This window comes from Moschus berezovskii, chromosome 12, assembly GCF_049115385.1.
Source record: "Moschus berezovskii isolate FMDL1 chromosome 12, NW_MosBer_1.0, whole genome shotgun sequence".
In the NCBI taxonomy this organism is placed as follows: domain Eukaryota; kingdom Metazoa; phylum Chordata; class Mammalia; order Artiodactyla; family Moschidae; genus Moschus; species Moschus berezovskii.
This window is the reverse complement of record NC_142471.1, coordinates 35,608,033-35,624,520: the sequence shown is the minus strand read 5'-3', so window position 1 is coordinate 35,624,520 and position 16,488 is coordinate 35,608,033. Positions and strand designations below refer to the sequence as shown.

The 16,488-nt window shown below is 52.0% G+C and overlaps 1 long non-coding RNA gene across 1 annotated transcript in view; it reads left to right on the top strand.

Moving 5' to 3' along the window:
* The window catches only part of LOC129555674 (uncharacterized), a 137,367-nt gene that overhangs the window by 27,484 nt on the left and 93,395 nt on the right, over positions 1-16,488 (top strand). The window contains exons 2-3 of the long non-coding RNA XR_016038748.1: positions 8,919-9,126; positions 12,177-12,295. This is a non-coding gene — a long non-coding RNA (uncharacterized LOC129555674). The remainder of the gene's footprint in view (positions 1-8,918; positions 9,127-12,176; positions 12,296-16,488) is intronic.

Below are 16,488 nucleotides of genomic sequence, written 5' to 3'. Positions count from 1 at the left end.
TTCTATAGGTCTAAGCAAGTCGCAGGCCAGCCTTGATTCAAGAGAGTGGGGGCAGTAGACTCTTCGTGATGGGAAGAACTGTGAAACATTTGGGCAATCTTTAATGTAACTCAGGAAAGGGGGAATCTTTGAGGGAATAATTGATAGATCCGTCAAGAAAATGGCAAAGCTGGAGCCCAGGGCACATGCAGTGGGATTGGCTTTAGAAAGAAGAAGGGTTAGAATGGGGTTCCAAGAAGGTAGGGTCATCTTTAACTTTATCAAGGTCTGAGCAGGTCAACCAACCACAAAGTTCCAGATTATATAAACCACTTTGAACTTCTCCTTTCTTTGCAGGATAGCAGAGAGACTCTTATCTTAGTGTCTCAACACACATTATTGAATGCTAATATGTGGCCTTAATCAATTCTCCCAGTGGCCCTGTTTGGTTAAATGAAGGCAATATGGTGATGCCCTTTTTACAGGTGGAATAACTGAGGTTCAGCAAATCTCTTTCTGTCTTTGAGTGTGTGTGAATGTGTTGATTGCACATAAAAAATGTTTTCTCTGTTCTGTCTAAGGAGAATGATAACCCCTTAGAGGAGGGACCCCATAATGGATGTGGAGTGAAATTCTTACCCAGCAGAGGGGATCAGGCAGTGGGGGGCACCAGCTTAGACCCTGGCAGCCTGAGGGTCTCTTGGGCAGGAATGGAGGCTGGGGCTGTGAGGTTTGAGCCTCTCAGGACTAGAAGTCAGGGGGTAAGGAAGAGAAGGTTGGCTGCAGAAACCTGGACTAGTGACCACCATTCCCGCCACCCTAATCATGCACTTGTGATATTAATAAAAATAATTTATGTCATGTGACTGCTTTTTAACTAGCTGCTTTCAGGACTTAAGACTAGGATTATAAAAGGCATGCATTTATAAATTATTAGCCCAGAGCTCATAAGCACATATACTTTGGGGAACACTTTGGTAGCACTTTAAATTAATTTATTGTCATTCATTCCAGCTGTCTGTGATGTAAACCTTCAGCTATAAATTTGTACCATCATCTGACACACCATTAACTAAGGTGCTGCCCGAGCCAGAGCACATAATAAAACATTGGAGTACAATTTCTGTAGGGACATCTAGCTCCCCTCTCCTTCCTTTCCGCTCTTCTTTTTCCGATCCCCTCTCTCCCACCCTCCTCTCCTCTCCTTTTAATGATAAGCAACATGGAGAGAAGGCAGGTGCTTGAGAGTTATGTTGACAAGGGAATCAAGGCAGGTAAGACCCATTCTGCCCTGTGGCCAAGCATGGGGTTTCATCCCATTGTACAGACAGGACATCAGAGGTCCCGAGAGAGCATGGGTTTGTCTAAGGTCACCCAGCCAGCAGAGACCACACCTTCATCCTACCCTAATTCCTCCCTTGGCAGGAAGGCTGAGTCTCCTCTGCTCCTGAGAATTTTGGCCTGGGCTTGAGTGACCCCCTGAGCTCAGAGGAAAGGTCGGAATGGGGAATAAGAATTCTTTGAGAGGAATTTCTGGTGGGGCAATCAGAAAAGCATTCTGGGGATGGTAGGCACAGAGAAGGAAAGAACTGGGGAGGGGGGAATTACTCCCATGAATACTACTTTTAAACATCAGAAAGGCAGAGAGTGTCTTGTTTTCAGGGGGCCCAGAAGGACAGAGTTGGCACAGTGGAAAGCAGTCCTGGGGACAACTTGGATCCCATGAGGAGGGATTTGGTACTGATGAGAGATGGCTGAGGCTGGTGGGAGATCCCTGTCACTGGAGGGATGCAACTGGAGGGCTTTGGGGGACATAGACCCATATATTAGTTTCCTATTGCTGCTGTAACAAGTGACCACGAAAGTCATGGCTTCAAAGGATATACATTTATCATCTTATAGTTCTTTTGAGGTCAGAACTCCAAAATGGAACTCACTGGGCTAAAATCAAGGTATCGGAAGGGCTACATGTCTTCGTGAGACTTCCAGGAGAGACTCCCAGTTTTTGTCTTTTCGAGCTTTTACAGGCTGTCTGCTTCCCTTGGCTCATGGCCCCTTTCTCCATCTTCAAATCCAATGACCTTAGGCTGTGTCCCTCTCAAGCTTCCATCTCATCCCCCTGCTTCTCTCATCTGCCTCCCTCTTCCAACTCTATGTACCTTTGTGACTACATCGGACCCACCTGGATGGTCCCGGAACATCTCCCCATCTCAAGGTCAGCTGATCAGCAACATCAATTCCATCTGCAACCTTATTCCTTTCATCCAGTAACCAACATATTCCTAGGTTATGGGGACTAGGATGTGGACATTTTGTTGGCAAGTTGCCAAGTTGTGTTTGACTTTTTGTGACCCCATGGACTGCAGCATGCGAGGCCTCCCTGTCCCTCACCCTGGGGGTGTGATTGCTCCACTTGCCACAGATTGAGGGTAAGACCTCTGAGATCTCCCTTACCCAGAGAAATTTTCTAAGCTGGAGTCAAAGGACATTGTGTTGTTTCTCTTGGGCGAGATAAGGTATGAGGTAGAAGAAAGAGGGAGAGGAAAAGGAAAAAAAAGAAAGAGGAGGCAGGGCTTGGAGGCAGGACAGGAGAGGAAAATGGGGAAGGAGAAGTAGCAGAAGAAAGAGGAAGAGGTTGAAAAATTGACTTTCACCCCATGTCACATGGACTCAGTCACTCAATATGTGATCAGGCTGAGCATCAGGGAACTTGAACTCCAGTTCTAGTCCTGTGATGTGACCAGAAGCCAGTCTGCTCCCTGCTCTCACTGGCTTCAGTTTCTCCCTTGCTCCTGGCCTTTGATGGTTCTCCAAATTACCCATCTGAAGTGAGCCACACTGAGGAGGTCACAGGAAGGCTAAACTGGGGCCAGGCCAGTGGGGACGTCTGGTGGGGACATCCCAGAAGGGCTACCTGGCAGGGCGGAGGCAACATCCACCCCCCGCAGCCAAATGGCCATCACTCCCCCTTGAAGGGAGAACCATGGCCCCTAATGGTCCATGAACTCCGTGTCCTAACTGCAGGGGGCTGTGAGTTTGCCCTCCATCACCCGTCCAGCCCCCTTGCCTCCCCTGTCTCAACCAGGCCTCCTTGCCTTCATCCCCAGAGCCCTAACCTTCCTGAGGATCAGTCCTGGGAGGGTTCCTGGACAGCTTGTGGGGAGCCTGCTAGAAGTTGGGTGTTCAGGGCTGACAATCGTGGCATCATCTCTCTCTGGAGGGCAGGGGCTGGGTCTTTCTAAAACCTCATCTGTCCACCTCCCTTATTTCTCTCAAATACTACTGGTAAGGTCCTTAGCTTGAGTAATAACAGTATTTATCCCCAGGGCTTTGGACAAGGTGGAGTGACCGTCATTCTATTAATAAATGGCTGGGTGGGACAGGGTCTGGCATGTAACAAGAAGTGGTGTGTGGTGGCCTTCCCATCAGTGCTACCCCTGGGCGAGCCGTGTCCCTCCATTTCTCCAGCATGCCTTCCTGATTGACATCTCCCAGGGACCCCAGCTCAATAACTGCAGGTCTCAGCTCTGGGGCTTCTCCTGATATGACCAGGCCTTTGGGGTTGATATTTCTGTCCCCTTCCTGTCTTGCTAGTCTGGGGTGGCCATGTGGACTGTGACGTACCTGAGGCAGGGCCTGTGTCTCCTCAGCCTCCCTGGCTCTGGGAGCCAGCCCCAGTCAGGCACTTAGTAGGTACTGGGTCAGGTGTTGGAAGGTATGAGTGGATGCTGAGCTGAGAGCTAATTCACTCAGCAGCATTGCTCAGCCTGATTTGGTGCCAGGCCTGGTGAGGGTGTGCCCTGCCCCAGTCCCCACCCTCCAGGCACCCACTGAGTGCCTTTGCCTATCACGTGCTCCTGCCCTGGGTGTGCGGGTCACTGGCCGCAGAGGGAGAAGAGCAAAGGCTCCGATGAATGGAGGTGTCTGTGGTCCTTGAACCCTCATCACCCACTCTGTGCTGGCACCTGTGTCTCCTCTTATCTCTGGCCAGATTTTGAAGAGCCAAGAACCAGTCCTATTCATCAATTATCTGCTGTCTGTGCCGAGAGCAGAGCTGCCTAACCAGATAAAGCCTAAAGGGAAGGGCAGGGGGCCACGAAGCAGACAAGGTGCCGGACTGGAGCCCTCTTCAGCTGGTGGGCACACACCGCGGTGGGCGTGCACCCTGACTCTCTGACACGCAATGTCTCTGACACACCTATCACCCTCCCACACATCCACGAAGCCCCACACCCTTGAAAGGCCCTCCGGCATACATGTCTAATGCACACAAACCCACGACCACGGCTAGATCGCTCCCGCAGCTTGTCCCCTACACACAATGCTTCCAACACCCACAGATCCACGTGCCTACATAGACACACCCTCCCCCAACATCTGCCGGTGGAGCCTGATCCCATCTGCCCGCCACCTCCACACACTCGTCCCATGCCTTGACAATCACAAGCAACTCCACGTACCTCTGGCACACACATGTGTCCATATACAGGCTCTCCATGCACATGACTTGCCAGCGCCCAGGCTGAGGGCTTCCTCCGTGTTCCCTGAGGGGCAGAGCGGTGCCAGCATGGGCTGGCTTTGGGGGTCTCTGAGGACAGATGGATTACTGTCTGGAGCCAGTTGCTTTGGTCTGAATTATTGGCTGTGGAATCAGGGGACCTGGATTTGAGTCAGAGTTCTAAACTCACTAACCATGCAGGAGCCTGGCAGAGTCCCTTTCCCAGTCCAGACCTCAGTTTCCTCATCTGTGAGATGGCAACAGTCCCAATCCCAGTGGATGTTTCTAGGATCTAATCAAGTGCTGTCATGGAAGTGAGAATGTGAATACAGAGAGGGTCAGGGTGTATTATTATCGCCGTTTGCTGCTGCTGTTGTTGGTTAGTCAGGGTCCTTTGGAGGTGCTTGTGACCAGGAAAACACAACTTGATCTTGATAAGGGTTCAACACCCTCCACCCTATATCACTGGGACCCTGCTTGGGTCCAGCGCCTCCCCCAGGCTGCCCTGCAGCAAGCCTGTCCCTGGCCATGCCCTCAGCCAGCCTCCATAGGGGCACTGCCTGCATCGGCGCCCAGGCCCTTGGGGATAGGTATCCACGCAAGACTTTCCCCCACCTGAGTCCCAGTGTCACAGCAGATGGGTGATAACATTGTCCTTGGGGGCTGGGACAGTCTGAGGAGCCGTGGCTCATGGCAGCTCTGCGGGGTGCCCAGGTGACAGCGCCAAGGTGGGAGACAGTGGTGTGAGAGCACACAGAGGTGTGACTGTAGGGCATGGGTATATGTAGGGGTGTGGATCTGTGTGGTAGGGATGTAGCCTGTGGGACTGTGAGGATGTTGGCTGTGTGGTCTGGGGGCATGGGAAGTGTGAGTGAGTGTGCTGTGTGTACACACCCATTTTGGTGTCTGAGAGGGCCAGGCAATGTCTGTGCGTGTCTGTGTGTGTGTGCACGCGTGTGTGTGGATGGGCGAGCCTGACCTTGTGGGTAGGTGGTGGTACGCGTGCTATGTAGTACTGGAAAATGTGAGCGTGGAGATGTGTGAGCGCTATGGAAGTGTGTGTGTGTGTGTTGTGGTGTGATTCTGTCTGTCTGGGTGTGGGTATGTCTGTCTAGGAGGCTGGCTGCAGTGCGGGTGTGGGTGGGAGTGTATGTGTGTGTTGTGGTGTGGTGTGTGTCTGTCTGGCTGGCTGGCTGTGGGTGTGTCTGTCTGGGAGGGTGGCTGCAGTTCGGGTGTGGGTGGAGTATATGTGTGTGTTGTGTAGTGGTGTGTCTGTCTGTCTGTCTGGGAGGGCGGCTGCAGGGCCGGTGGGTGTGGGTTTCTTTGTGCTTGTGTGGTGTGTGGGGTGAGTGTGCGGGGCGGTGTGATAGGGGAGGTGGTGGGTGGGGGGAGCAGCAGGCAGGCAGGCGGCCAGGGCGCGTCCCTGCTTCCCCGCACACAGTGGCTGGGCTGACAGCCGGGCGGAGAAGAAAACTAGACGTCAGGGAAATCAGTCAGAGACAAATCGATTCCCTTTAGAGGTGAGAAAAAGCAGATGCTGCGGCTGCTGGTGGCCTGTTAGGCTCTGAGCCACTTCCCTCCCCAGCCCGAGCCCCTCCCCCACAGCTCTCGCTGCCAACGTCCCCCACCCCTCCGCCTTTGTTAGGGGCCCTGCTGCGGGCCTGCTGCCTGGCTGCCTGCATCCCTTCCCCGGCAGGCAGGAACTGGTGCTGGGTGTGTGTGTGTGTGTGAGTGTGTGTGCCTGTGTGGATGTGGATGTGGAGTGTGTGTGTGTGAATGTGCAAGTGTGTGTGTGAAAGCGTGTGTGAGAGAGAGTGAGTGAGTGTGTGTGTGAGTGTGTGCGTGTGGAGATCTAGTTGTGGGCCTTACCTGATGGCAGAGCGCCCTAGGGACTTCAGAGACATTGGGTCAGCAGCTTGGCTAAGGACATCCAGGGAGCTGGAGGTGGCACTTGACCCAAACTCAGGCCTCCTGGGTGCCAACCGACAGGGGTTTTGCCTGCTCCTGCCTCCAAACCCCACCCCAGGGACTCTTTGAAGGGAGCCCCCTTTTCTTCCCTTCATCCTGTGTTTGGGGTGAGCACAAGAGTTGCCGTCCCCAGGTAACACCAGAGCCTCATCCTTATTCCCCGTGTGTCTGTCGGCCCCGGGGGGTCTGGGGCTGTGAGCAGAGCTGCCGCAGTGGGGCCCTGACCTCCTGCCTGGGTCTTGCTGGCACCTGGCTGCCAGGTGGTCAGTCCCCAACTCCAGGCCCTCCTCTCTGCCACCCCTTTTTCCATTGGTCCTTAAGACCCAGAACAAATCAGGAAACAAGGCTGAAGTCTCTTTGAAACAGAACCTCCTGAAGTCAGGGCTTTGTTTTCGCTGCCCCAGGCTCTCATCGTCAGCCTCTGCAGGTACCCAATCATCAGACCTACTAAGCTGTTGTTCTAGGCCAGGCCCTGGATTTGGAAGTGAGCAAGAGGACCCAGGCCTGCGGTCAGGTAGCCTCATGTCGGACTGGAAAGACATGTCTTGACTCCAACTGGGATGAGAAGTATGGGGAGGGGAGAAAGAAGGAAAGGGTCTTAACTATGGGCAGCTACCTCCCTGGCCTAGGCTCTGCTCTCCTTTCATGGGGCCTGTAGGCTCCCAGCTTCAGCTCAAGCTGGTTCCTTGGCCACAGTACATCCATTCCCTGCAACCTGCCCACCTCCTCCCCAGCGAGAGTTCCCCTAGACACCCTCCTTTCCTTCACACTTGACCCCAGGCTAGGACAGGTGGCTCTGCCAGGTCCACACTCCATCTTCCTTCCTTTTCAGGACAGTCAGCTACATCCAGCATGGATGCTCTGTTATTTGAGTGTGAAGTCGCTCTGTTGAGCAGAGGGTGGGAGAAGTGGCTGTTCCAGGGGCTTGGTTTCTGGGATGGCTACACCAGTAGACTCCGCTCCCAGACCCTGTCCTCTGCCCATGAAGACCCTGCTCTCTGTTCCCCACTCTCAGGCATGTCCTGACCAGTGTCCATCTGCTCAAGTCCTCCACGGACTGCTCAAGTCATCCCTGGCCACAGTCTGGAATCCAGAACCTATACCGAGAAGCCTGTGTTCTCTTGCTCTCCCAGACCTGGCTTTGTGTCCCGAGCCAGGCACTAACCTTCTCTGGGCCTTGTGTTCTCCCCAGCTAAGGGGATGAGGAATCAGGCCGGTTTTTGTTTTGTTTTCATCCAGAGTGTCCCAGAGTGGGATCTGCTCAAAGTAACAGCTGTGTTTTTGTTACTGGTGGTCGGGGGGATGGCTTAGGGAACCCTTCCCAAACTCCACCCCTGGCCTAGATTCCCAGTGGCCAGCCAGATGGGAGAGGCCATGAATTGATCTACAAACATTGATAGAACCAATCTGGGGCCAAGCCTCATTGTGAGCAGACAGCACCTGGCCTAGAGCCTAGCCCATGAGATGTGTCCAAAAATTAACTGTGGAGAGAAGTAAGGGATGGAGTCATGAGTGCGGACGTGGCTGGTGTGTCCCTGGCCCCCAGGAGTTTTAGTCTCACTGGGACACGTTGGGTTTCTGACTCCAGCTCTGCTGCTGATCGTTCCTGGCCTTCCTGTTTGTCCCTCAGTAACAGGGGGAGCTCTGTGACCTTGCAGCTCATTTCCTGCTGGGATATTAATACCACCACTAATAATAACAGTAGCCATCGAGGCAGAAGCAAGCATACTAATATTAGCTGCACCTGTTGAGGGCCCGGCACCTGCCAGGCCCCCACGTGTGTTCTGATGTCAGTCCTCACGAGCCCTCCCCTGCGCCGTGAGCTGGACTCACCATCACTGTGTTGACAACGAGGGGATGGATGCTCTGTACTTGCCCAGGGTTTCATGTCTAGGCTAGAACTCAAGGCTATTTTGGTTGGGCTCTGAGGGTGGCAAAGAACAGAGGTACTTAGCTGACCTCAAGTAAGGGAGGGCTGAATGAAAAGAGGAAACTCGTGGGGACCTGGGGTGAGCCAGTTCTCTGGGTGACAGGCAGGGCTGGACCATGGTGTGGAGCAGCTGGGGCCAGGGGGTATCGTGCAACAGCGACCCCCCTGGGGCTTTGGTGCTGGCATCACCCCTCTTAGATATTACTGAGGACCCTAAAGAATCCCTGTTTATGGGGTTACATCTATTGATATTTACCGTGTTCTACATGAAAATTGAGAACTCAAAAATATTTATTCTTGAAAAACAATAAGAATAAATCATAACCTATTAACAATTAGCATTTTTTTCAGGACAAATAACTATTTTTCAAAAATGAAAACACTAAAAAGTGATACCACTGCTTTTGTGGGTCTCTTTAACCGTTCACTTAGGAGAAGATGGTTGGGTTCTCATGTCATCTGTTGAAGCCACTGGAAAATTCTGCTGTATGTTTGCAAAAGGAAGAAAGTAAAAAAGGCAAATAACACCTTCTCACCTTGCAGAGCCTCCAAAAACATTGGTGTCTTAGGTCATTCCTGATATGACCCCTGCATGGACTCCTCAACCTGACATATGCTACAGGAACTCAGCAATCAGCGGAAGGCTGGACATCAGGTCTGCGACCTCAGTCACCCTGGGAGCTGGCAGCTGGAGCGGTGGGAACTGGGAGAGTGAATGGGGCCGAGAGCAGCTTCCTGGAGGAAACAGAAGGTGAATGGAGCCACGGCAGACAGGCATCTTTGCAGAGGCAGGGGGAGAGGAGTTTTCAGGGAGAGGAGTTTTTCGGGCCCTGGGGAATGACCGGGCATATCTTCAAAGTGAGATGGAGAGGCATGGGGCCAAGGCTGGCTGAGACCCCAAGGGCCCCGAGCTCTGGGAAGATGCTCGCTCCCACCCAGTGTAACCTGGGATAAAGTTTACTTTCCACATGATGCTAAGTTTCCTTGTATGTTGACATTAAATTAGCCCCTTTCTGGTTTCTGGATCGCAAACTTGGTTAAGTGCACAGAAGCACAACATGTCTCAATTTGGGGTGCCCTGCTGTGTTCATGCTGGCGCTGTAGGCCTGCTCCGCATTGTGGATCATGTGGACACTCATGAGTGGATGATGAGCAGGGTGGATGGGGCATGGGGGCCTTAGGAGGATCTGGCAGTGCTCCCAGAGCACCCAATGCTCCCGGGCACCTACTGCTGAAGAGGGTCTGAGTGGCCTGGCCTGGAATTTGTGGAAGCAGCGCAGAGGTAGGGAGCCCTGGCTCAGCCTGGAATTCCCACATCTGGGAACAGTCACCTCATAGCTACTGATCTTTCCACTTCCTTGTGAGGTGGTGGACCCTGCTGGGCAGAGGGAAGGGCAGCCTGGAAGGAAAGATTCCCACCCAGAAGAGAGCAGGAGGAAGTGGGGCTTGGTTAGGGCAGAGGTCTTGGGGCCATGTGATGGTCTGGGGAACCTCAGCTCTGAACCCCAGATCTGCCGTTTCCTCCGGGCCACAGTTTCTTCATCTGTGAAGCAGGGATGAGGTTGTCTGGCTCCCGTGGTTGGGTGGAGGTGACCTGAGAAGGTGATAGTGAAATGAGATCAATGGGATGAAGCAGCCGGTACAAAGAACTGGGCCAGTTCCATGAGGCGTGAGCTTCCCTTCACGTCTGTTTGTACTGCAGACCAGATCCTTGTTCATAGGAATTGCTTGGTACATATCTGTTGAATCAAAGAATTTAATAAACGAACACATCAGTGGCTCAGTTAATGCCAGTTCTTTCCCTGGGTGAGGCTAGCCAACCACCTCTGGCAGGGAAACTAAGGCCCAGAGAGGGGAAGGGATTTGTCTACACAGCAAGTGGCACAGCAAGTTAGCACCTGAGCAGAATCCTGGATGAGGGCTTTGCTGCCGTCAGCCCTGGCCAGGAAGCATGTCTGGGGGAAGGGGTGGGCCCTTCTCTGTGGCAGATGCTTGCGTGAATATGTGTGCTTATGCCTGTGCATATGTCTGGGAAGCCAGGAGACTCAATTCCCTTCTTTCCAGAGTTCTCCCCTCCTGCTGGAAGGCCTGTCATGGGGGGCTGTTCTGTGCGGCCCCTGCACACCTCACCTATTTCGTGGATTTTTGTGCAGCCTGAACTGCCTGCAGGGAGGTGTTCTCATTTGGGGTGTAAGCCCTATCTGAAACGAAGCCATCACAGCTTTGAAGAGAGCCCAGGGGGGCCGCTCCAAGCATGGGGTGGAGATGGGAGCTGAAGATTTGAAGAGGTGGGAGGTGGGAGTGGTGTCACACTGTCCTTCCCATCCAAGGGCTGAGAGGGGAACCTTCCTCCCCACTCCTGCAGGAGTGCCCCAGGCCAGGGACCCCACCCTGGCCACGGGCTTGTCAGTCAAATGGTGTTGAAGTCAGTGGCTCTGCTCTGTTTCAGCGCTTCTCAAAGCATGGCCTGAGGAGCAGCAGCAACAGCGTCAGCTGGGAGCTGGCTAGAAATGCAGACTCTGGACCCCATCCCAGACCTATAGCCTCCAAATCAAATAGAGGTGGCACCCAGGAATCTACATTTTACAAAACCTCCTCAGATGCTTATGAACATTTAAAAATGACTGCTTTACACTGTTTCTCAACAAAAATATGACATTTAGCAAGTATAGGATTAAAAGAGGGTGGGTGTTTCCTGGTTAGACTTAGGAACCTATTGAAATTGGCTGGTTGTCTGTCTGTAGGTCCATCCATCCATCTGTTCTTCTTTATTTATGCTAGGTCAGTTGCACCTAGATGTTGCAATGGGAAAGCTCACCCCCACCTTGCCCCTCCAGCTTATCGTGAGGAGCTGAGAAGGTGGGCTTCCGCTGTCCTGAGGCTCCAGGTGGTCAAGTGCTTCTGCAGGGCAGTCATTCGTTTGAATCTGAGCCTAACAAAGCCACCCTAAGACAAAGTGTACAGGAGGGAAAGGGGAGGAAATGACTTTTACTTGGTATCTATTGTGTGCTGGGGCCTTTTCCCTTTCCAATCTTCCTTCCCACTGGGAAGTATTATTCTCATTTTACAGAGAAGGAAACTGAGGCTCAAAGAGGTGGACATGTCTAAGGCTGCAGGATGTGAGATGTGATAGAGTCAGAATGTGAACCCCGTTCCTCTTGCCCCCAGAAGCTGTGCCCTTTCTTCTGCTCCACATTGTCAGAATCTTGGGGGACCTGAGGATCAACAGCTAGAAGCTGAAGGGCAGTCTGATTTGAGATGTGCTTCTAACCATCTGTACTGTCTGGAGGTTAGCAGGCTGTCTGTGAGGCAGTGAGCTCCCTGTCACTGGAAGTGTACAAGCAGAGACCAGGAAATCCCAGGGCCATGGGTATGGTCATATGTGTATACAGGGCAGGACTGAGAACAGGGATCTTTGAGGCCTTCTGCCCTTCTTGGTGGGCCTGCTCAGGCCTGCTCTGGGGTCAGTGTCCCCGTGGTTGGAGACTCTGCCGCCAGCTGCTCATTATCTGTGGCTCCTCTAAGAGGATCCTGCCAGCTCCCAAACAGGAAATGTGTCAAGAAAGCTGTAATTAGAGCCGGGAGCCACAGGCCCGAGAGGTGCCTGCTGCAGCTTCAAGTGCAGACATGCTGTCCTGGTGAAGTCCCTGGGCAAGAACCCAGTGAGTCAGGCCCTCAGATCCTCTTCTTGCATGTGGCACCCGTGCCCCACCCCGTTCTCCCTGGCAGAAAACCAGCAATCCTTGGGAGCCTACTGGGTGTCTAGGTTTCACATATGTTCTCTCTTCTGTTCCTCCCCAGAAACCTGGATGAGAGGAAGATTTTATCATAATGCAGTGAGGAGCCCGAGGGTCTGAGAGGTCATATGACTCACTCAAGGTCATCCTGCCATGGCAGAGATGTGATGAAGCCCTGCCCTTGTGAGTACATGGTCTAACCTTGTCATCATTCTAGGAGAGGCTTTGAGTCAAAGGTGGGGTGCAAGAGGCCAGCAGTACAGGTAGAGGAGGCCCAGGTAGACCTGGGTCCTGGGTCTGCCCTGACTGAATGTGACTTTCTTCAGCTTCTGTGAATCTGCCGCGGAGGCATAGATTCCTGCTGTGTTCCCCTATCAGGCTGCTGGGCTACCCATAGCCATTGTGGTTTAAAAGCATGACCACAAATTCTTCGGCCCATTTTCTCTGGAGAAATAACCCTCTGTAGTCTGGGCAGATTTGTGACTGCTCCACCCCACAGAGAGTGGCAGCAGTGATGCTAAGTCATACCATATGACTTTCCTTTTGCTCACTGGAACACTTTTTCCTGGAGGCTTGAGCCACCACGTAGGAAGTAAGAAGAATCACTAGCCTGAGGCTGCCATCTTGTGAGGAAGCCCAAGCTACATGGATGGTCTGTATCTGGGCTTCCTGTCCCAGCTGAGCCCAGCAATCCTAGCCTCTCCAGTTGTTTGAGTTTTTCCAGCTGGGGCCTCAGATATCATGGAGCAGAGACAAATCACCCCTGCTATGTGCTGTCTGAACTCCTGGCCCATAGAATCTCAGGATAAATTGTTTTCTGCCACTGTTTTTGGCTGATTTGTTATGCAGCCATAGATAACCGGCACAGCCATGCAGCTGGGATGTACCATATGGTCATCTCAGAGGTCCCACTCAGACCATATTTCCCTCATGGCCCCTGGGAAGCTGGCTGGGCTCACACTCTCCATGCAAAACATTGCTCCAAGGAAAGGGTATGGGACTGGGGTGAGGGGGGCACTCTGTATCTCCTAGGGGTTACATCTGCTCAGCTTCCTCTGCCCATTTCTTTCTCAGAAATAAGCTCCTAAATCCAGATCTGCCTCAGGCCCTCTCGTGTGTGATTAAGAGTCCTGATCCCTGCTTCACTGCTTCTTAGCTCTGAGATCTTGGGCAAGCTACTTAACTCAGTTTCTTTAGTCTCTTAGATGGGGATGATCAATGTGCGCGTCAGAGCAGTGCTGTGCACGTAGCAGGCTCTCTGATGGATGTGGCCCCTTATTAGCCACAAAGTTGCCTTCTTCCTGGCCTCTGTGCCATCTCCATGTGCATAGGGCTTTACAGTTTACAAGGTGCCTCCAGTTCCCCTGGCAACCCTGTGGGTGGGTCAGTATCATCACCATTGAACAGATGAGGAAACGGTAGAGCTCAGATGTGGCTCATGTTCATGGCCTCAGATATGAGCTATTTCTCCAACTCTTGCTGAGCTTCTTCCGGAATCTTCCTTTGTGTCTGATCTCCTTCTTACTTCCACTCTCTACTGCCTCTGGAATCCTGGAGTCTCAGCCTATGTGACTTTGGATGATTTCTACTTTCTGGGTCTCAGTTTCCACCTCCATGAGATGAGGGAGTTGGGCTAGCTGATGTCCAAGGGTGCTTTCATCTCTAAGACAATTGAGTTTTTTTTTCACATCTGGGGGTGGCTTGCTCACAGGACTGCCTGCTGCTTCTCTGCAAGCTATGTCTGGCCTGGCTGTGAACAAACCAAGAGGGCCTCACACCCCGGTTCCTGGGTGGCAGGGCCAAGCTCTGAGAATCAGTGAAGGAGCACCCCCACCCCATCCCAGGAGTTGGAAGGACCCAGAGGATGCTGAGGCATTTGCTCCCAGCTTGGCCACACTCACAGTTCTGTCTGAGACTGATCCTGACAGTGGACAGGTGAGGGACCCAACCCAACCAGGCTTGGCCTTGGGGCCACTACTAAGGCCATTCCCAGTGGAATCTCTGGGCAGTTATGGGTTCTTCAGCATCCTGACCTCTTGTGGTCCAGCCACTGCAACTTCACCTTCCAGGTATTTCCTAGGCCCACCTCAGGCCTCACCTCCTCCAGGCAGTCTTCCCTGATGTGAAACAGGTCTTTTCTCTGTCCTCCCGTAGTGACTTGGGCTTCCCATCAGGACCCTTGTTGAACTGTGACCTGTAGCTACATGCTTACTTACAGATTCTCTTCCAAGACCTTGAGTCACCAGAGGCCAGGGTCCATGTCAGTCCTTCTCTCTTCTTCTCCAATGCCCCACACAAGGCTGGCACTACTTTGAGGATCAGTAAATATATGGATGTGAGAGTTGGACTGTGAAGAAAGCTGACCACTGAAGAATTGATGCTTTTGAACTGTGGTGTTCGAGAAGACTCTTGAGAGTCCCTTGGACTGCAAGGAGATCCAACTAGTCCATTCTAAAGGAGATCCATCCTGGGTGTTCATTGGAAGGACTGATGCTAAAGCTGAAGCTCCAATACTTTGGCCACCTCATGCGACGAGTTGACTCACTGGAAAAGACTCTGATGCTGAGAAAGATTGGGGGCGGGAGGAGAAGGGGACGACAGAGAATGAGATGACTGGATGGCATCACTGACTCGATGGACATGAGTTTGAGTGAACTCCGGGAGTTGGTGATGGACAGGGAGGCCTGGCGTGCTGTGATTCATGGGGTCGCAAAGAGTCAGACACGACTGAGCGACTGAACTGAACTGAACTGAAATATAGCTTGCATGAATGAATTTTAGATAAATAAACAAATAGCAACAATCCTACTAGCAGTAAATAGCAGTAATTTTCTCTGCTTAAACTATCCCAGCCTCATCTGCCTGTGCCTTAAGCCTGGCCAGGAGAGGATGTCTTCCATAGAACATTATTGTGGTTCCTGTAGGATTCCTTCTCTTGAATTGTCTGCTTGTATGATGTCACTCCCCAGAAAACATCTCCATGGAGTTTGTTTTTTGTCTATTCTGAGAATTTTATAATGAAGACTGCCAGGAAAAATTCTTGCTTTACACTCAGAGGCAGTTGTGATTTTCCTAAATATCAAGCTTTATTTATATACTTATATTTTATTTCATGGATGCTGTGTAATTGATCAGGTTTCTCCTTTTGCACTTGCTACCAGGAAGCTCAGATCAAAAATCTGGATCCTTTGAAATAATGTTAAGAACTTAGTCATCTTCATTTTTTAACTACTCAGATTTGTGTCTTATCTAATGTCCTTTCCTCTGTACTTCAGGGACTTTGCCTGTGTACTTTCCTATCAGTTTCTAATTTCTGTCTTGTAAGATTTTAGTTATCCTTACAAATTCCATACGGGTTTGTGTATGCTTTAAACCATTTTTCTTGGGACAAGGCAAGATATAACCAGGTGCATCCACATAGCACTGCTGAGCACATTCTTCCCAGGTTGACCCAGCATTTAATTACAGGCTGAAGGATGCTGGTGCTAGGTCTGCTCTTGGCCACACTGTCTCCCTCCAGGCTCTGGCCCCAAAGGTCACCTGGCCCTTGTTTCGTGGGTGTGGCCTGCCAGGCCTCGTGCTGGGTGATTTTCCCCTACAAGAACAGGGTTTCTCCCTGAGCTGCTGGCCTCACTGCCCTGCTGCTGCTTCCTGACCAGACTCATGTCTGTGGTTCCTCACCCCCGGCTTCGTGTCCCTTCTCTGATGATGCTTAGTACTGCTCCCAATAAACTGACTTGGCTGCCTTCTCAGCTAAGACTCGACCTTGTCCCTTGGGTGCAGCCTGATTCCAGTTGCCATGGGCAATCACACTCACCATCAGTCGGGCCAGGGCAACTGACCTCCAGGCTGTGAGAACACGCCCTGGCCAGCTTGAGTCAGCATCAGAGGTGGGGGAGTAATAGGAAAACAGGCATGAAGTTAAGAGTTATCATTTTATCTCTGGAGATGGACATTTACCCCCAGAGGTAATGAGGGAAGGTAGTATGAACATGTTTGACAAATGGAGACAACTGTTTGACAACTGTGGTTCTAAAAGATGTGATTGACCCAAGGTCACACAGGAAATTAAAGGACCAGAGGGCTTTGCCTTCCAGCCTGAGGCTGGTTCCTCTTTACTTTCTCCCATTGCCGAAGGCCTGACTCTCCAGTGGAGACTGGCTGAGGGTCTCCAGTCACTCCCTGGCAAGAAGAACGCTCTGAGGCACACAGTCCTCTGAGAACTGCATGCCCAACCAGAGTCATCAATTGCCAAGAGGGCGTAGGGCCCCTGCTTCCTCTGCAGAGCTACGTGGTTATGGAGGTTCAGCCCACGTGATATGACGATCTGCCTGCTGGACATAGAGAAGAGGAAGAAGGAGAGGTGGGAGGAGGCT